At 42.2% G+C, this 22,360-nt stretch overlaps 1 long non-coding RNA gene across 1 annotated transcript in view; it reads right to left on the bottom strand.

The window, feature by feature from the left end:
• The window catches only part of LOC110341355, a 120,122-nt gene that overhangs the window by 23,572 nt on the left and 74,190 nt on the right, over positions 1–22,360 (bottom strand). The window lies entirely within an intron of this gene.

The following is a 22,360-nucleotide window of genomic DNA, read 5'->3' as shown; positions in this document are numbered from 1 at the left end:
AAATCAGGATAAGTCAAGGAAAGATCTGGCAGCTGTCAATGCTCTGGTAATTTACCACCGTGCCAAAAGGGAACTGACACCATCGATGTCAGAAATATTTTCATAGCATCTGCTCCTGCTCCTTTCGTCTTGATTTGGATGCCCCCCCAAAAAATCACGTATTGATTTAAAACAAAAAGCGCCTCAGACAGGTCATTGAGAATTAACAGTAATTTAAGGAAAGTATGATGTTGCTTACTTATTCTCTAAATTTTTTGAGAAATTACACATGGTTTTAGCAAACAATTTGATGAAAATATAAATCACTCGGCTATCTTTCAAGATAAGAACCCATGCTTGCCATCTTTACCTTCAAAGTTCATTGCAAGGCCATGCGCCCCAACGGCACCTTCTCCTGCTTAGCGTTCTTGAAGCTACAAATCATGTTGGCTTCAAACGAAAACATCAAGGAAACATAATGCACTTAAGTGTTAGATGTAAGTGTTTATAACAAACAGGGTGAAGCAAAGTCGCAGTATCAACAGTCTCTGCCGAAAAGGGGGTTTGTCCAAGAGTAGTTGAGGTAGCCAAACTCTAGGAGGTCTCCAAGGATCCTCCTGTTAGTCTTTCCTCATTCTCCTCCCACATAACACCTGTGCCCATCAGGGATCAACCAAGCAGTGTGGAACTCAGGAGCTTCTGTCAGAACAGATAATGCGGCTGCCATCTTCTAAGAGGACAACCGCATGACCCACCACATGCCCACAGAAACAAGGGGTTTCTGTCTCAGCATTTGAGCTGAGGAAAGCCGGGTGGGAAGCAACACTACCAAAAAGTCCAAAGATGGTGGACCCAGATTGATCTCTTGACCTCCGCACTGCCCTACTCGGGTTCAGACCTGGCCCTGCCTCATAGACTCTTAACTCTTAGAAATAAGGACTGATGTTTTAAATTATTAAGTTTTAGAACAATGTATCACACAACAACAGATCACTAATACAAGAAAGGGAGAGAAAACCACGACAACAGAGGAAAGAGTCACTGACTTGTCTTTTCCTTCTCTTGAAAGTTTCTGACGTCGAGTCCCACCCAATACATATTCTGGCCTCCTCCATCGTATTTGCCCCGGTGGTTTTCTGACACAGCGTTTGGTTACACTTGGCTAACAACTGTCAAGAATGATGTTATGCCTCTTCCTTAGTAAGCAGAAGAGGAAATTCAAGAAATGTCTGTTTCCATATGTATGTGTATAATATAATATATATAATACACTTATACAAACATGTCCTTTCTCAGCTCTAGAAATGGATTTCTCAAAGCAACACGATTACTGGTTGTTTGTCAATTCCTTTGCAAAACTCCAGCTGATGTGACTTTAGGTCAATTAGAAATCTTCATTTGGGGCACACGTTTTTATCTCAGGAATGTAAATTCCTTGAAAGATATTAATAAAGAAAAAATAAGAGATGGTACCAAGGAAGCGTGAGTACAGATATAGACAGTAAAGAAGAAAGTCATCAGTCATCACACTTCAGTGAGAAGGATAAGGAGGCCCAACGATCTAGGCTCAAGCATCCAAAGTTCAGGGTAGCAGATACATTACTATCACCGCAGACTTGAGTCTAGAAAGGTCTTCACAATTTAAGCGTGAAAGTTAAATAAAATGATGGTAAAGTGCTCCTTCTCTGTGCCTTTGTATGAAGGAAGGAAGCAAGGTCACAATGTAGAGAATTAACAGCCAAAAAAATAAATAGATATCCCTCAGTAGCTGAGATGAAATTTATTATCTATTAAGGAAAGAAATGTATCCCCATCTTTAATGGGTTTTGTTTGGTATAAGGGAAAAAAAGGCCATTACTCTTTTCATCTCATTATGCTAATTAGTTTAGCTAGCTTTTCTCTGAGCTCAGCCACACAGGGTCCTACAGGGGTAAGTTAAGAAGGGGGACTCTAGTTCCTCATACTCCAGGAAGTCTTGATTTCACTGGGAAGCTACATCCCCAAGAAGCAGAGACTATTAGCATGCCTTCATACAACACAAAAGGAGGCCATGGTTGGAAAGGATCAGGGGTGTGGCACCATAGGCGCCTCATTACAGGTGAAGGAGAGACAAGGACAGCACATCTAACACCCTGCAAACCAAGGGCAAGTGAATGGGGTAGCCTTGCATAATTGGGATTTCCTCGAAAAATGAAACATTTTTTTTCACTATTAAACACTATCTTTAAAATCCCAGGGCAATGTTCCATGGACTTTGATCCACCCAGAAATGATTTGCTTCCCCGAATGTTTCAATTTCTGGATTTAGCAACTCTGAGCTGTGGTGCAGAGAAAAAATAATATATTTTGAAAAAAAAATAAAAATCCTCGAAGCTAAGGACTCAGAGGAGCCAGCTAGCAATTGCTGCGTATTTCTCTTCATTTTTGTGTTCTGGCGTGAGGATTGCTGTATGGCCGGATATCCAAATAGAAACAGGGCAGATGATAACCTCACGCAAATTCGATATCAGGTTTCAACCTTTTCCATCTATATAGCGTTCAGCAGTAGATGACGGTGCTAGCATTGGATCATGATGAACCCTGGAAGGAGCTATAGGGTGGGCATTGTTCCTTTCACCACGGCCTGTGCAAGGTAGGACTCGGCACATGTCACTTGCACGTTAAATGTTGGACATTTCTTTTTACTACTAAGATAAAAATATACTTTTACTATCTTTTTGCAGCAAAGAAGAAACCACGTGGATTCTGACAAATAATGAGGGATGCTTCTCCTCACTTGTGGGTCAGCTCTCAATTCTGTAGCTTGACAGTGACTGGACCTCACTCACTGGTTCACCTTTCTCTCCATCGCCTCCAGTCTGTTACCATTATGAAGTTGCCTTGACCAGTAACGAATCAGTTTTTCTGTTGTCTTCGGTTTTGCTCTGTTTCATTTGCAAAGCGTCAAAAGCGTGTAATGTTTGCAATATCCAATCTGTGGCTCAGTCATAGGGCACGGGTATTAGAAAGCGGCCCTTGTCGGGAAGTAGCAGTGCACACCATTCATCCCAAGCACTCGGGAGGCAGAGGAAGATGGATCTATAAGCCTGAGGCCAACCTGGTCTACAGAGCGAGTTCTGGGACTGGCTCCATAGCCACTGAGAAACCCTGTCTTGGAAACCCAAAACAAAAAAGGAAAATAAAAAGCAACTCTGTGAACATCCCTCCTGGTTCACTCATAGCCTGACCCCTGATAATCAGCATCTAATTAGAATGGGTGGTATATCAGTCACGCTTTAATTCACTTCCCAGTCAACCCTCTTCTTCCTGCTTCCCGGACACTAGTTCAACTCTAACAATTGCTGTGCCTGCCGGGCTGGTCCAGTCTCTGTCCTGACCAGTGCAGACAAGCATTGCTACCAACCATTTTCCAAAGGGTTGACTAAATGTCAGTCCCTTGCTAGAAATCTGCCAATCGGTCTTCTAAAACATATTCCTTGATGAACCCATTATTTCATGGCGCCTTACTGCACGTTTAGATTTGGGTCTCAATCTATATCTTTTTTTTGTTACTTTGAAGAAATGGCCCCAGGCAGTTTACTGTTAAGTGGTTTTGTTTGCTCAGTACAGGGAAGCTGCCTCACGATCCACCCCCTCCCCCTTTGCACCCTTAAATGTATGCTATGTTAGTTTCAACTCTAGCTTTCTCTCTCCAGCTTTCCCAGATCATTCCCATGAAAACCCCACTACTCTTTTATAATTGCTCTCTTCTCTCATCTCATTTACGATTACAGTGTCGACTTCACGTTGGTAATCATTTCAATTACGTGGAGAAGAGCAGACCACACTGCAATGCCCCGAAATGGGAGCACTAGCACACATCCCTTCTACAGCAGTCGGTACGTAAATTCTTGCTTGTGTGCTAGCTTGGCTCCTTGGTTTTTTGTTTTTGTTTTTTGTTTTTTGTTTTTTTACGAGACAGGGTTTCTCTGTATTGTTCCGGAGGCTGTCGGTCCAGCCCGGCCTCGAACTCACAGAGATCCGCCTGCCTCTGCCTCCCGAGTGCTGGGATTAAAGGCGTGCGCCACCACCGCCCGGCTAGCTTGGCTCCTTTTGTCTGTTTGTTTTCTGACACAGGAGTCTCTCTTTAGCATCTACACTGACCTTAAACCCACAACTGTCTTCCTCTGGCTTCGCAAGGGCTAGAATTCCAGGCATTCCACTAAGCCTGCTTTCATAAATGGAAATAACCTTGTGTCATTGTAAGGGAAAGTCACAGTAAAAAGGTCATCAATGCAGAATTCCCAAAAGATGTTTAATACAACCTGCTTGTCATCTTCATTACCTCTAGTCCTAGAAGCAAGTACATCATCTGCCAAATAAAAAGCACCAAGTACTAGAATGAGTAGTTCAGTGAATGAATAAGTCAAATTTAAACAAAGTAAGATGTTACGATGAGTCCCAGGGTAATTTTGAAATACTAAGCTGTCCCAGTTTTAAATTTTATGACCTGTCTAAACCAGAAAGTTCTAGTTAGGAAAATAATGCTAAGTGGAGTATTCAGATGAGTTTTTGTTGTCCAAAACTTTATTTGCTCCACTAGGAAATCCCAAGCATCTATTGGTGGTTCAACAAAGCAGGTCTATTTTGGGACTTTCTAGGTAGTAGAAACTGGGGTCTCTCAGGAAACAAAGGCATGCATCAGGGGCCCAGTTTCAAAAACCAACACTTGGCATCACTTTGCCTAAGAAAGAGGCAGCCTGTCCAGCTGCTCTCGTGAGAAAGAAGACCTCTGAGAATAAGTCGGGAGCAAGAATAGAGTGTGCAGCCGTATCAAAGAACCGTGTACACACCTTCTGGCAAGCTTCCCCAACGCACCTAGCATAGTGCTCCGCACGGGGAGAGATAAAAATGCTGTTGATTATTTGCCTAGTCCCGTTCTATGAGTCCAAGAAAGGTGGGCAGCCATTGGCCAGGATTCAGAACTGTCTTTCACTGCCTGAAACTATAGGGTTTGCTCCCTGGAGGATCGCAGATATCCTCTCTCCACAACTGCCCAAATTGTACTATGGAGAAGGCACGACTCGTTTCCTACATTCCTTTCATTTTCTTTCTTCCCGTTTCCCGAAGCCATTTCAGTTTGAATAAATGTTGATGATGCAGAAGATTAGTGGCTATTTCAAAAAGCCCCTCCCTCGGTGAACAGGGTGGCATTCACTTTGGACACAGCTTTGACGTGAACATTTGAACACAGAGAAACGTTAAGAAAAGAGTCACAAAATGATACCAGGATGGAGTAGATGAAAAGGTAAAGACTGAATGACGGTTAAGAAGCAGAGGCATCACTTAGACTTTTGCACACGTATTTCCAATACAAGACAAAACTAGCTCTGAAAGTCAACGTTTTATATCCTCTTCTTCAACTTTTTAAAACTATTCCAGGCACAAACTGGCAATGATTCCAAGATCAACAAAAGGTCTTTTTCTAAATCTTCTTCATACTCTGCTCCAAACAAAGGAGCTGTTTTCATTTACTCAAAAAGTGGAGTGTATTTTGCTGCCCCCCACTTTTCCTTGTGCCCTTGGCACAGACCTGAGGATGCAGTCGGAGCACGACCACAACATTCCTGATGAGCAGGGTTCGACATTCCTGATGAGCAGGGTTCGTGCGGTCAGGCCACGGCAGCATATCCTCACCCTCAGTGTTTACTGGGAGAGCAATGGATGGTGCACAGAACCCATGAGCTGGGCTGTACCTCATCTCCCCACGCATTAGCCCTGTGGCAGACTCTGAGAATGGCTACCTCCACTCCTCTCCATGGTGCTTACCTAGTTAGGTTTCTCTTTTCCTTCTTTCAGAAAACAAATACTGAACAGGCCAGGAAATATCTTAATTGCAATCTGCCCGATTTTTAGACCAGAAGAGACCTCAAACTCAGAACAAGAAAGCTCTTAACCTCTGCAAATGAGACGTTAGTGTAAATTGCATCACCTGGGATTTTCATTTTTATGCGCTAATATTATGCATTCCTGCAAAGCCCGGGCACTTAATGTCGTGTGAGTGTTAACGCAGGTTAAATTATCACTTTTGTCAAAAGCAATCTCCATGCACACCAAGTAATGAAGGTGTTCGGGAGCCCTGGAAAGGAAAGGACACAGTAGCTAGCGTGGGGAGGTTCCGTAGGTGTCTTCCCGATGAAAGTGATCGGAGACTTCAATAAAGAACACTTGATATTTGATGAGACCGCTTGCTGCCAACACCCAGCATGGATTGAGCAGACTACAAATCAGAACCAAAAATAAGCCATGCGTCTAAGCAGAGCCCTAGAAAATACTATACAACTGGGACTTCGCAAAAATACCCATAGAGGCATATCTATCTGATAATGCCACTGATAGTTTTGATACGACATATCTGTAAGGTATTTTCTAGCTGCCTATGCTGTTTTGGGGAGAAGCAGGGACAGGCCCCCTAGTAGTTCAGATACTATGTAATACCAATGCATAAGACAGCTTGATTCATAATACAAGATAGAAGACTATTAAGAAGCCAAATGCGAGCTGCAGGCTAGAGACAAGGAAGGATGTAATGTACTGTCCGCCTTAGAACCCTCTGTGACTGCTCCATATCACACAACAACCCTTTGTACAGTACAGAGATGGGTGACAATTGCAAGATGGGAGACCAAGACAACGGGCATATCTGGGCGTGTCCAAAAATAACCAAAATGGTGACTCTGGTGACAAGGCCATAGCATCACACAAGAAAGGTCAATGTGGTCCAGGGCAATCTGAGAAAACCTCACGTTACATGAAGTGGGGGAGATCTGGGCTGTATCTGAAGGACAAATAAAATTGTAAAAGCAAGATCCAGCAACTCGAGGGAGACTACGGGGAGCTGGGCTTCCAAGTGTGGCTGTAGCTGGAGAGAGACAGCAGGACCCCAGACTGACCAGGCAGCAGCAGCACGAATATCAATTATCTGTGCTGGAGACAGTCAAATGAGGTATACCTTGTATGTCAACTCAACTCATTTCAAATTACTGCTAAGAGCCAATATCTGTTGTCAACAAACACTTGGCAATGTTGGTCATGGGCATCGGAGAGGAATACAGCAACACGTCACCGCCATTTAAAGCAGATGTTATCTTTTATTTAGGTACAATTTTGGGTAGTGTCAGGCTTTATTATAAAACCTTGGTAAGGATGACCTAAAAATTCTTAAACTTTATTTCCTGGCACCTAATTGTTGGCTTTTCTCTGGTTTTTAAGAGCAACATTCAGTCACAGGCATACTTTAGTGGTTAGGAAGGGAACTATTATAAAAAGTCCATTCAAAATGACGCCTATTACATCAGAAAAGTTTAACTCAATACTAGAACTTTCTTAAGGAGACAAAAAGTTGTTGGGAGAAAGGGCACAGGCTGGCATATGATGTTAAAATATTAATACTGGTAAACATTCATTTGTTTAGATTTAATATAAAGCATAGAAAATAGATTGTAGAAACAGGCAGGAAACTGTGCCCCTAAGGTAAAATGCAGTTTTACAGTTATGAAAATTTAATTTGACTGCTTTCTCAATAATTGCTCATATTTGTAGCAGCAGCATGCTGGCAAGATAACGGTCAATCAAACGGACATCACCCTGTAAATGCTCTTAAGAATCCTGCGCTCGTTCTCCTGGTGGGAGAAATGGCATTGCTTCCAATTGTCAAAAGATGCCCAACTGAAAAGCAGAATAAGAAACTTGACAGTAGGACATCTTTATAGGCTGCCATTTGCCTCCCTTTCTCAAATTAAATTCCTGTTGGGAGCCGGAACTATTTCCTTCCCCCCTCGTGAAAATGGAAAATCTGTCACATCGTAAACCCAACTGAAAACGGAATTATGAGAGATTCTCTTTTGAAAATTCTGTTTGTGGCCAGGAAAAATTAGGGTATGCTGTGACTGCGGGCTTGGCAAACACTTCTTCCACAGGTGAGGGAAGGACAGAAATAGGTCCCTCAACGTGTGACAAATCTCCCATCTCCTAAGTGAAGGAGAGCATCAAAAGTTCCTCTCTCGGTCTCTGTCTTGCTCTGAGCCTACTGCAATTCCTCTCTTTCCCTTTTGCTCCTCATCTCCCACCCTCTTCATGACCGTTGAGGAAAATGCCATTAATAATGGGTACAAAGAATAGTGCTCGCTGTGTGGAGATAAACCAGGAATGACAAAATATCAACTTCCTGCTGCTCAATTGAAAAACCCTATCTGTGTAACTAGTAATTACTTTTCATTTAATTAGCACTCGTGGTATTGTTTCTATCTCATAGATTACATTATAACATGTAATGTGTTAAAAACAACAAGACAAATTGAGGCCGGAAAAAGCAGAAAATATTACCTTTTTTCTATAAATAATACCACACTTCAACTCTTCCAAAAGCCCTACCCGTAGCTTTCCTATGGGATGATTATGATTTTCCATACCCCTATAGCCAGAGTAAGCAGGAATCTTACACAATCTAATGAAAAACTACATCTCATAGACTTTTTTTAAAGAGTGTAGTTTAACTCTACACTTCTTCTCTTTCCCTCTCTCAAGCAGAACAAATAAATGATTTTTGCCTTTGCACACTAAAACAAACCCCATATAACTAGAAAGAACAATTGTAAGAGCCACAGAGAGAATATGACCCTGATGCTTGACTGTGAAAGTATAAAAGTGGCTAGCACAGGCAGCACTTTAGGCAGAAAAACCCACAGTGCTCTGTGAAACAAGGCAAATCCTATGTAAGATATTTGCTGACTCAAGGGGGATATGGGTGATCTATCCCTTTGTGAAAGACTTAATTTGTAGGAGACATTTAATTTGAGTTTCCATGTGAAATTCACAAATGCATTGTGAACTAAATAAATTATATAGTGTAGGAAGAACTGAATGCAAGGTCCTTGAGGATTTATCTTCAAACACAGGTAAGTTATAGAAGAGATAGTAGAACCAGGGAGAGAGAGAGCAAAAGCGCATGCACGACAGAGAGAGAGAGACAGAGAAAGAGAGAGAGACAGAGACAGAGTCAGACAGAGAGACAGAAAGAGAGAGATTCATGAGTTCAAAGTTCCCAACTGAGCTTAAAATTGCTGTCCACATATAAAGTTGGAATAAATGCCAGGTTAAATAACCAGAAATAAGAGGTAATCTTTTACTCTAGTAAGTTAGAATGGTGAATTTGTACAGATTAACAAAATTTATTCTGAAAAGTTTATAGGCAAAAGTAAGATCACATTGAAAAAAAAATTCCTTTTCTTAGATAGAAACTCCATGATCACAGGTCAATTTCTTTTATCTTCTGGAGCCCATTCCACATAGAGGGATACTCTCTCAGCCTAGATACAAGGATGGTCTAGGCCCCACCTCAAATGATGTGACAGACTTTGAAGATCCCTCCTGGAAAGCCTCATCCTCCCTGGGGAGTGGATGGGGGATGGGATGGGGGGGTTTGTGGGGGGCATGGGAGGATGGGAGGGAGAGGGAACTGGGATTGATATGTAAAATAAGATTGTTTCTAATTTAAATAAAATTTATAAAAAAAAGAACATAGATATTTTTTAAACCATCGATCCTGATTAGTTTCTCTCCTTCAGTTCCTTCCCAAGTCCTTTTCGTCCACATCCACACTCTTTCTGTCTCTCATTAGAAAACGGAACAATAATAAAATAAAATGAGATAAATTTAAAAACAAATCAGAAGTAACAAAACAACCAAACAAAAAAAAAAGGAACAACAAAAAAAAAAAGCATAAGAAACACAGACTGATGCAGAGACACACACAGACATCCCACTGGAAATACACACACACACACACACATATACACACACACACACACACACACACACAGACTGATGCAGAGACACACACACATTCACACACAGACAATCCACAAAAACGCCAAACTGGAAATACACACACACAGACACACACACACACACACACAGGACCAGGAAGGTAGAAACAAAGATCCTCCAAAGACGCCACTGGGTTCACTTTCCCATCTACTGCTGGGCACACGGCTACTCTTAAGAGTGGTCTATTTCCCCAGCGGCACTCCTTTGGAGAAAACCACGTTTCCATTTGCAAGTCGCTATAAGTTGGAGATGGGTTAGGGATGGGGGCTCGTGTCCACTTCTCCCTACAGTCCTGGGATCCCATGTGGTGCAGACGGCACAGGCCCTGTGCATACTTCCATCGTCTTTGGGAGTCCGTGTGTGTGTGTGTGTGTGCGTGCGTGCGTGTGTGTGTGTGTGTGTGTGTGTGTGTGTGTCAGTCCCATTTCTTGGTTTCCTCCAACTCCTTTGACCCTTACACTCTTCCCACCTTCTCGTCTTCAGAGTTCCCTGAGACATCCCTTTTAGGACTGAATATTTCATGGCTTTTTCACTCCCTGCATGCTGTCTGACTGTGGGTTTCCGTATTTGTTCCCATCTGTAGCAGGAGGAAGTTTCTCTGATGATGGATGAGAAGGACACAAATAAGTCATTAGGAGTCATGTCATTGATACATTCCTTCAGCAGAAAGGTAGTATTTGTTTATCCCCTAGGTCCCTGGCCTATAAAGTCTCAAGTTCTTGGCCTTAACTCAAATCAGATATTGGCTTGTTCTTACACAAGCTTTGTGCCAACATAGGACCAGCATATCTTCCAAGCAGGCCGTTCCTGTAAATGTGAGCATTTGTAGCTAGGTTTGTGTTTCTCCTCTGGCAGCCTGCAGAGCACCTTCCTGTACCAAAGACATCGAATGTAGTAGGGAAGGTACTATGTCACTTCCACCTTGACTTCCCTATGTTCAATGGGTTGTATGGCGTTGCCTTCAGCCATATAGTCTTGCCATCAGTGTGTGGAAAGCCACCAACAACCTTGGCAACAACCTGGGTTGTTTGGGGGTTCCCACAGAACCCACCCATTTGTCCAAAAACTCAATTAGTTACAACCCAATCTTGATACTGTAGCATCCATTTGAGACTGTTTCCCCCATTATTTGGCGATTTCATTTAGATAGCCTTCATATATATTTTAGGATGTTTCTACTTTATTAGGCTCCCATACTAGCCCTCAAATGGCCCTCAAGTTTAGCCCTCTCTCCGTGAATTCCCTCCTTCATTCCACTCTTCCTTCCCTATCCCCAGCTGATCCTCCAGTTTCAGACCACCCCCTCCCCCAGGCAACCATAACTATCTCCTCTCTATCCCTTTCCTAGGGAAATCAATGTCTTTACCCTAGTCCTTTGTTTTATACCTAGCCTCTGTGATTTTACAGATTGTAGCTTGGTTACCATTGACTTAGCAGCTAATATCTACATAAAAACAGATACATACCATGTTTATCTTTCTGGGTCTGGGTTACCTCACTCAGGATTTCTTTTCCTTGTTCCATCCATTTACCTATGCATTTCATGATATTTTGATAGCTATGTAATACTCCATTGTGTAAATGCACTGCCTTTTCTTCATACTTTCATCTGTTGAAGGACATCTAGGTTATTTACAATTTCTGGCTATTATGAAGAAAGCAGTAATGAACATGCTTGAGCAAGTGTCTCTGTGGTGGAGTAAAGTACCCTTTTGGTACATGCACAACAGTAGAATAGCGAGGAAGATGGACTCCCATCTTTCAGAGGAACTGACACACTGATTTTCATAGTGGCTCTATAAGTTTTCACTCCCACCAGCAATGGATGAGTGTTCCCCTTACTCCACATCCTCTCCTGTAAGAGCTGTCATTTGTTTTATTGGTGTTGGTCATTCTAATTGAGATCACAAGTAATTTTAGCATTCAAAGACCTTAAATATCATCCTGTAAAATGGCCTCATTTTTATCCACAATTAAAACCAAAATCTGACAAAAAAGAAATTAGAATATATAAATCTGCAAGACAGAGGAAAAGCCAAATCACTGGTATCCTCTTTAACTTCAGGGTAATTTTCCCTATATAGCATAGCTACTATCCATAACACTAACAGGAATTCCAACAAGAGAACTCTCAAGACTTAGTAAAACCTTCATAAAATTAAATAATATCTAGTTTTGATTTTATATTTTGAGGGATAAGGAGTTGGAGATTTTAAAAACCATTTTAAGTTACCTGGATGCCCCAGTTGATCACCATAATTTCTCTGTTTCTAGAATAATGAATGCCTCTTTGGCAAACTCATACCATCAGTCTGGTACAGCAAGGACAGCTGTTGCCCTATTTGAAGCCTAAGAAATCAGCACTGCAAGCCAGTCCCTGCAAGACGGAAGACTTCTGGCAGAAACGCCAATGTTCTCTTACAAAAATAGCAAGCCATCATCTGTGTGAAGCGAGGAAGGCTGAGACTGGTGCCAATGCGAGATTTTACAGTGCCAATGGAGAGTCAACACTAAACGGGACAGAAATCTCAATAAGGGATAATTTAGATTTAGGAAAGATGTAGAACATGCTGGATTCTAAATATTTAAAACAATTGCTTAGGCAAGCTGTGATACTTCCTTCAGAAACATCCAAACATTTTTTTTGTTAAATATACAACTGCAAAATGTTGTATGTTAAAATAAAATCCTATTTTATAACAAGGCTATGTGACTACGTACATTCTTTTGGGTAGCTGCATTTTTTTTTTTACCAAGAATTAAAACTGAAGAGGAACCAACGCTGGGCAGGAATAGTAAGAGTAAAGGTAGATCACATTTATTTTCAACAATATAACATGGTGATTTTAAAGCCCTACTGATCTGGAGCTTAAAAAATAAATTACATATTCTTCTTGAGAAAACATTCAGGCTGTAAAGGTAAATAAATAAGGAGGGAAATACGATTATCAATTTTAAAAGTTGGTGTCATAACTAAGAAAAAAGAACTTCCAAGAATGTTATTCTAATAAAATCCCACAACACTTTATGAAACAAACAAGAAAACGTTGAAATATGCCCAAATTTCTTCATGCAACTGTGTGTACAAGTCAAACCAAGTATAAAAATGAAAGTATCATTATATTTCTTATTACTGCTTGAGAATTCTGGGAGGTTTTCACTTCCCAGGTATTCAGCAAAGGAAATAAGATCCCCCCACTGAGAAATCAAGTGACATAGGACTTCAATAAAGCAAAGAAGAGACCTACAAATTCACCCAGCAGAGAAAATATGACTCCCCAAGTCAACAAGGCTGGACTGCCATAGTTGAATAAACAAACATATCTGAGAAAGAAAATATCAGCTAATAGAGAGTCAGTCTACAAGGAAAGCATACAAAAGAAGATTCGTAGTGACAAACATTGGCAGAGCCTGCTCAAGCACTGTCCAAGAGAAGAGAAGATTTTGGACGTTAGTCTATACCCTCCAGATGGAACAGAAAGCCATCTCTTCCATGGGGATGAATGTGAGGAATGAAAAAAATTGAAGAATCTGGCAACATCACTGGTCCATCACCAGTTACAGCCCATATCCTAAAATGGATACCACTAGATTCTTATCTTGATGTATTTAAATTTCAGATTCTATGACTTATTCTGCTTTGTCATCACATAACCTTACGACACACATTAAATGTCTGTTAAGGGATAGGATATATGATATACTGAGTCGAGTTTCCTCCTGAATAACTATAATTTTATCCAATTTACCCTTGTTATTTAATGGATCTGAATTCTCTATAAAGGTGAGCACTGTGGGATAACAGTGTCTATAGTGTAAAACTATGGAAGCCAGTGAAGGTTTGAGGGTGGTCAAAATTGTGCCAATAGGTGTACCCAAACTTTTCAGTACACTTTCATGACAATTTGCTACTCAAGAAGCTATCAGCATTCTCTATTATCCAATATAGCTTAAACTCAAGAGTGCTAAAAGACATTTGTAGTCATCTAGTGTGACTTGGTCTCTCCATGAAGAAAGAAACAGATACTTCTGATGAGTTCTACTCAGACTAGACCACTTAGATTTGTCCAGGGCCCTTTCCCAAACTAATGCATCTGTTTTCAAAGTACACGTGCTAGAGAAGGCACACACAAAACACTGTTTTATAGACATAGTTAAAAATAAGCCAGAATTTTCACAGAGCTATAGAAAAATTATGAAGTAGGCTACTGGAAACCCTGGTGGGTCAGAACTCTCTCATCGTTCCCAAAAGACTTGTTCACTACCTTGAAATCTTTCCTAAAGCTAATAAAATACTTCCTGAAAAGCCTAGGATGAGACCACGAGTGGACCTGTTGAGCCGTATAGGCAGGGGACCTCAGTGTTGTGAGTAAGAGCCTCTCTAGAGGGTGACTTCCCTTGTCACGGTGTCTTTACAGAATGAGGACAAAAGCAGTCAGCAAATCAGTGTCTTGCCTAGGTCAAACGCTTGGGTTATATGGGAAAGTTTCACAGCGGAGAATTCATCGAGAGAGAGATGCACTGAAATTCGAGAGGGCAGATGGGACATCGAGATTGCCTTGGCTCCAGTTTGCGACTCAGTGGCTCCAATGACCAGGACAGATTCTAGTCCTGCTGTGGAAAATGTCAAATTCAGTTTCTAGGTCTGTGGCAACTGCTCTGCTACAATGTTTACAAAGAAAGGCACCTTAAGCACCTTTGGAAGCCCAGATGAACACAGGACCAAGGTAGGTGCCGGACAAATTACAGGGTGATCAGTTTGTTGGAAGCTCCTCATACTCAACTGCAGGAGTTAAGGATGTTCTAAAGACAGTGATGGGGTTGATCTTGTACGTAACTATGTCTACTTTCTATTCATGCACTTACATCTAATACGACGACTGGTTTGAAAAATTAAGTCCTTGCTACTGCTCATGACTTTTCTAATGGCTCTGCTGGCCTGCACTTTGGTTAGCTGATCACACTTGAGTCCTCAGACAGCTGACAGAGACTAGCTGGAGATGGACAGTCACAATGATGACATTTTTCGTGTTGCCAAGATGCTGGTGAGAGCAGTGAAAGTTACTGGCTCCCAGGACTTTGATCATCTAAAAGGTTTACTCAAAGCCTCTTTATTTCTTTCTGGGGCGCTGAGCTAGGCTCCGAGAGTACCAGCAGAAGCACTGAGACCTCCATTCAATAATGGCACACTGGGGTCCCTCCATCATTCTACTGCCCAAAGCCACCAGCGCGGTTCAGATTTGAGCCAAGGGAACAAAACTGCATTGAGGAGGGCATGGTTTACAGAAGAGGGCAGAACTGTGCAACCATTTGGCAGTCTGCCACATTCGGCACAGCAGACTCGCTTGATAAAAGGATGGACGCGTGGAGTCTGGGGCATTAAGTGGGGCCAGGTGGGATGAAGAGCATCCCCACTGTCAGCTCGGAAATTCGTCTTTCCCTTTGGAAGCTGGTCTCAGCTGTGGATAAGAGACAGGGGTGCTGCTGTGAAAACCTCCTTAGGGTGTGAGTGACCGGCAGCCGGTTCGGCAGTCTAGTCCCCTGCAGGCGCTTTTCAATCGCGGCATCTATATGCAGTTTCTTCTCTGTACGCTGGGGGAGAAGCTTAGTACCTTCCTCACGAGGCTCCTGTGAGTGGTGGAGTTCAAAACAGAATGGGAGCTTGAAAACGGGTCACCAGTTTCCAGTGGCTGATTCTGGTGATTTACTATCATTTGTTTCATGACAGTTATTTATCATTTGCCTTTGTGCATCTAAATGGTACGTGACTGAATGTGATGACAACACTGAAATGTCCAGGGATAGTTAGACCTGCATATTCTCTCTCTCTCTCTCTCTCTCTCTCTCTCTCTCTCTCTCTCTCTCTCTCTCTCTCTCTCTCTCTCTCTCTCTCTCTCTCTCTGTGTGTGTGTGTGTGTAATAAATTTATCAATGTACTACTTCTCTTCTTTCTCCCTCTAATCCTCCTCCTCCTCTTCTTCCTCTTCCTTCCCACCTTCCTCCTCCTCCTCCTCCTCCTCCTCCTCCTCCTCCTCCGAGATCCTTACCCATGTAGCTTTCTATCGCCATTCTTGGTCTTATCCCATTGAATATCAGAAATTGTATAATTAGGCTCAAGAAAGTTGGCTCAGGGTAAACAAATAGCATCTGTAGCACCCAGAAGGAAGCACACGGTTGAGGAATAGCCTACTGACCAACCCTCCTCAGCTCCTTGGCAGCTCTGTCTAATTTTTCTCTGCATGTGTATAAAACAACACTTTCTGTATGTCTTATCTTCAGCAACAGTTCGCAGATGAAATTAACCAGTGTCATCTGCCTTTATGAAGAACATACTTTTCCCTAGAGAATAGTTCCTAATATTTGTTTCCTTTGTAATATGAAAGCGAACAAACAAAAACCCAATTCCATATGGTCAACTATGAAAAAAAACCCTACAATATCTTAGAGTTTTTGACAATGATAGTTTCTATTCTCACTTATATGTGGAATTTTTAAAGTCCAAGTCAGATTAGGTGGAGTTCAGGAATCCTTCGGAGCAGGACGAGAAAGGAGTGTAGGAAGCAGAGGGTGATTGGGGACCGATAGGAAGCTTCACATAGTCGACTAACCTGGGCTCATAGAGGCTTGCAGAGACTGAACAGGCAACAGGGAGCCTGTATAAGACGGATTAGGTACTCTGCATATGTTACACTTGTGTGGTTTGGTCCTCTTCTGGGACCCTTAACAGTGGGAACAGGGGCTGTCTCTGACTCTTTTACTGGCTTTTGGGACCCCATGCCTCATACTGGGTATGCTTGCCCAGTCTTAATGCATGGGGAGATGCTTAGTCTTACCACAACTTCATATGCCTTGCTTTATTGATACTCATGGGAAGCATGCCCCTTCCTGAATGGAGATGGAAGAGGAGGGGGCAGGGGAGTAGGAATGGGAAATGGGGGAGAGGGACTGGAAGGGGAGGATGGGGGGAGAGGTTGTGGCCAGGATGTAAAATAAATAGATTTATAGTTTTAAAAATGTCCAAGGCTTAGAAACAGAGAGTGCATAGGTTACTTGGAGCTGTGGGAGAGGCAAAGGGGGGTATTAAATAAGGTTCTCTGGAGACACAGACTGGAATGAGTAGACAGATACATGGGATTTGTATGACTGATGAGATGGCTCAGCAGAAAAAAATCACTTGCTGCCAAGCCTGACGATCTGAGTTCAGTCCCTGGACAAACACGACGGACAAACCAAGTCCTGTGAGTTATCCTCTGACCTCCTCCGCATGTGCATCTTAAAATTCTGGCATTTGCAAACCTCTCTCCTCACACACATACAATAAATAAAAACGTAATCAGCATCGTAAAGCACTTTCTTATGTAGCAGGGGTTGACGCTTCAGCAATGGGTGTCTGCATATTGGAGAGGCTGGAACCCAGGAGCTGCTCAGTCTGGATTCCGAAGTCAGTGTGTGTAGCACAAATAATAAAAACCCAGAGACAGATGTTGGTGTTAAACCTGAAGATCAGAAAAGCAAAGCAGTCAGGCACTAGAGACTTCTCACCTCTACCAATTCTCAGACCCATGGGACAATGATCACGGAACCTCAGACTCACTGAGACTGCAATGTCTCCTCCTGTCTCATATTCCTCTCTTTGTCCGGCCATATGTCTCCTGTCTCCACCTCCCTGTTGCTGGGATCAAAGGCGTGAGCTCTGTTTCTCTTTTAGACTGATTTACTCTAATGTATCCCTTGGTGGCCTTGAACTCACAAAGATCCCTCTGCCTCTGTCTCCTGAGTGCTGGGATTAAAAGAGTGGCCACCACTGCCTGTCCTCTATGGCTAAAGAGTGGCCTAGCTTTCAACTAGGTGTGTTGTTAGCTAGTGGCTTAGCTCTGAGTTCTGACCCTCAGGCAAGCTTTGTTTGTTAGATTACAAACAATGTCTGATCTGGAGAAGAAAGCCTGAAGCTCCCTGGAGTGTCAGCAGTAGGGATACATGTATTGGAGACTGAAGAAGCTTGAGTCATGGCAGCAGGGGCGATGGGCGCAATCCCTCACTCAGAAGAAGTGGAACAGGCCCCTGCCACTGGTCTTACCTTGAGCTCTTTCAACAGGGCAAGCCTGTTGGTAGGCATGCCTTCCTCCTTTAGTTAATTATATCTGAAAGGCCCCACAGACTATCCCAACAACTCACCTGCCCAGCTTGCTTCTTTTGAGTGTGGGGTGTGTGTGTGTGTGTGTGTGTGTGCGTGTGTGTGTGTGTGTGTACAAAAGCCAGACTTTTATGCTGGTGTCTTCTGTCACCTAAGACCTTTTCTAAGACAAGAGCTCATTGCATCATGGCTCTGCTTCCAGCTGGACTGACTGGCCACGGAGCCACTGAAGCCAGCCTGATCCAACTACTCCTACCCCAGGGTTGTAGGTGTCTACTGGTGTTACAGACCTTCCCTGTCATGTTCTACTTTTATGAAAATAATGGACTTCAAACTCAGGTCCAATGCTTGTGAGCCAAGGACTTTACCCATTATGTCATCTTCCCAACCCTTGCCTGAGCGGGTCCACATCCTGTGAATACTGGCAATCAAGAAAAATCATTACACACAGAGGGGAGCAGATTTCAGTAAAAAGATCCAAAAAGAACACTCAAATTCACAGGCAAATGGATGGAACGGGAAACAACCATTCTAAGGGAGGTCAACCAGACCCAGAAATAAAGAAAGGTTCCACACTAGCTTGGGATATTTGGGTGTGCTGTCAAATCAGAGTGTCTATATAAGTGGAGGATCCCATAAGAGATTAGAGAGGGGATCTGGAGGAGGGAATAAAGGTGGTATGGAGGAGGAAAGGGGAAATAATAGAACAGGAAGCGTTAAGTGGTGTGGAAGATGGAAATGTGAGGATGGAGAACTAACTGTAGAGACCTTTAAAAGACCACATGGAACCGGGCGTTGGTGGCACATGCCTTTAATCCCAGCACGCAGCAGTCAGAGGCAGGCAGATCTCTGTGAGTTCGAGACCAGCCTGGTCTACAAGAGCAAGTTCCAGGACAGCCTCCAAAGCAATACAGAGAAACCCTGTCTTCAAAAAAAAAAAAAAAAAACCAAAACAAAACATATGGAAAGTTGCTACTGTAGAAGCTTCCTGATATATATATATATATGTATATATATGTATACACACACACACACACACACACACACACACACACACAAGGGTATTAAGTGGAATTACTCTCTGATGAAGGTACATTCATCTACTAAACACCAGTCTAGCAAATAAAAATCCCAGTGTTAGCTATGTGTTTACCTCTTTTGAGATGTTGCCCATTGATCTCCCCACCAATGTCACTGGTTGTTGCTAATGCTCTGTTTTTGGTTACCCTCCAGAACTATAAAAGTAAAACTTTATTAGTGAAGACGCAATATACTTGAGTCACAAGACATGAAGAAACGAAGCCAGTGCCAACCCGGAAGTGAGCCATCACAGCGCTGGAAAGTTCATGCTCTCGAATCAATAGTAAACTTAGCCAGCTGTGAGCTCTGAGAACTACAATAAAACCTGTCCTGGCAAGATATACTCTCGGATGCAACCATGGCATGAAGGTTACAGGAATAACCAACCAATTTTATTGGCTTTAAAGCCTGTTCTACAAGAGGAAACTGATGTTTTGTACTGTTAACTGAGCCCTAACTCATCTGCTGGATAGGTCACAGGCCCAAGAGGGGAACCTAATAGTCTGCTAAATTGACATAACATTGAATTGTCCCTAAGTTCTTTTCTTCATACTCGTAGATCAGTGTATCTCTCGGCTTTGCAGCAGATGGTGACTAATACAGGATTCTACAACTAGCCAAACACACACAGAATAAGAGGCTGTGGTCCAGGCAATTCCAGATGTTAATGCCTGTGCCCTTCCCCTCAAGGCTCGGGTGTCATTACAGAAGAGGGAATTAGAAATACGGCAAGAGCTAGACCAGAGGCAGTGCATGTCTGCAGTACTCGTCAGGCATAACGTGCCTGTTGCACAAACTCACAGTATCTGTGACTGCTAGCCCAAGGTCCAGCAGGGATGGAGAGGGACTCAAGTCCCATCCTTGGCAGAAGAGCTATTGATGGTTGATGGCTACTGGGGGAGGCAGAGTCAGTTTTCTTCAAAGACAAGCCCACGGAGAGGCTGCCCGTGCTTCAGCTGATGATAGTACACCCTTGCGTGTATACGCAGCACTCGGTTGTCTTAAAGAAGACAGAACACATGGAGTGGGGAGGGAAAATCAGAGGAGATAAAACCGGAGACAACAAGATGGGAGTGGATTTGATCAAGACACATCATAAGAATGTATAAGATTCTCAAACAGAGTTTTTACCTTAAAAAGTTTGTTTTTAATGTTTGGTTAGAAAGAAATAATAAGCGAGAGATCTACTGTACAACAACGTGAGTATAGTTAAGAATAATGAACACTTGGAAATTACTCTGCAAATGGATCTTCAGAGCATTCACAAAAATAAGATAATGTGAAGTGGTGCCTATATTAATTTCTTGATTCCACTGTTCCATCGTGTATATTATACATACAATTTTTGTTATCACAAAACATCGCATGTAGTTCATATGCAATTTTATTTAGCAACTATAAAATAAATATCTCAGAATGATTTGATAGTTTGTTTTTAAGGGTAAATACAGTCAAATGAAGGAAGGACCTCCAAGTCGTTTGCTAAACAACACATTTTTCTTGTATTGTTTCACTTTAAAGATGACCAGGACATTATTCCTGCCCTTCTGAAATTCGTAATCTACCAGTATAGGGGGATTAAAAAGAACCATAAAATTAAATATTTTGTAGCGCAATCAAGCAGTCTGTCCAGTGAACTAGGAATGATGAGGGCTATTGTATGGAGTAGTTACCAACAATGGGAAGAAATTGCATATTTGAAAAAAAAAAGAAGCCATGTCCCTGCTGTTTTCCCTGCTTTCCCATACCTTGGCAGAGATGTTAGAGTAGGTTTAAATGTGTCTGTGTTGCTCACTTACCAGGAGAATATAACCAAGAAATAGGTGTGTTCCCAAGCATACCTCAGAAAGTTAACTTGGAACCTTCCCTAAATGAGTTTTCTTTCTTTGCTTATGTTAGCTTTTGCTAGTCATGGACTAGTCATGAAATTAGAAGTGCAATTCCTTGTCACATTTCTCTGGAACAGGTCTCTGAAATAAGGACACGTACTTCTTGGATAATTCTACAACCTCACACTTCTATAAGTACGTTTGAAAAAGTTAATTAGGAACAATATATACAGTTTGGCAGGTAGTTACTGAAATAGCTCTATAGTTTTATGAAATATATTAGATTTTGGTACACAAATAATGTAATCATTTAATGGGTCAATTTCAATTATGCTTTTCTATTTGGCACCTTGAAAATCATTTTCTCTAACATGGAGACATTAGTCTTTTTCATATTCATATATGTATTTCAGGTTCAGGAGGAGAACTGAAACTAAATTTAATAAATCTTTTCTTCATTCTCAGCCAAATGTCCTCTACTTGATATTAATGGCAAAACAATGTGTTGCTATCACAAATATTAAAAATGGAACAAAATAGTTTGTATCATGATCACAATATTTAGAAAGGATTTTCTGTTCCTTCAGAATGCAGTCTGGGACAGAGACAGTTGCCATTTCGTTGTTGTTACTATTATTAAAGAATCTGAGATAACATATCTGGAAGGTAAAGTCAAATAAGACCTCAGTCGTATCTTAATATCAACTTCTAAAGTGAGATCCATGAGAGTCAGAGCTGATAAACCTCACCCTAATCCAAGGTTCATGCATCGGTGTGGATGTTCCATAGCACTCACGATGGGTGAGTTTATCAGGAAATCGTGTCTGATGTAATACAGAGCAATGACAGCTATGAAGAGAGAGTGGGGTCTTGTTTGTCCCATTTAATTTTCATCTTTTAAACATCAATTCTAACCTTTCCTGCATGCTGTGGTGTATCTTAAAGACAGGGGTGCCGATGAGTGTAGACTACTTCCGGCTCTGAGCACGGACACAGAGTGTGAGTTCTGTGTGAGGACTCTACTGCCCGTTTGTCTTTTTCAGGGCACCTGCAGTCCACAAGGTTCCAAACACAACAGAAGAAAAGGGATAAAGGCATTTCCTCCCGCCTTCCCCACTCTGTGTGTGTGTGTGTGTGTGTGTGTGTGTGTGTGTGTGTGAAGCCACTTTGGGAGTGATTACTGCTTGGCACCAAAGCAGTGTTTGACATACTTGCCTCGTTCTACTGAGAGATGCAAGAGTCAAACACGGCTCTCACGGAACTCCAAAGTAGGCTTTCCTTATCTACATACTTTTCCATGGTGACGTACATCCGAGGTGATAGTCCAGGAGGCATAAATGGAGCTGTCGTGGCTTACCAAGGTAGGGCATGTTAATTTAATGGTAACTCTTGAAGTAGTTGGTTTATTGCCAACAGCAAGGGAATGCCTGGCTTCTCTGAAGGGACCTAAGGACAAATTTGGAAGTAAGAA

This window comes from Mesocricetus auratus, unplaced genomic scaffold (assembly GCF_017639785.1).
Source record: "Mesocricetus auratus isolate SY011 unplaced genomic scaffold, BCM_Maur_2.0 Super-Scaffold_100023, whole genome shotgun sequence".
In the NCBI taxonomy this organism is placed as follows: Eukaryota; Metazoa; Chordata; class Mammalia; order Rodentia; family Cricetidae; genus Mesocricetus; species Mesocricetus auratus.
Note: the sequence above shows the minus strand (reverse complement) of the source record. Positions and strands in the feature narration are given on the sequence as shown.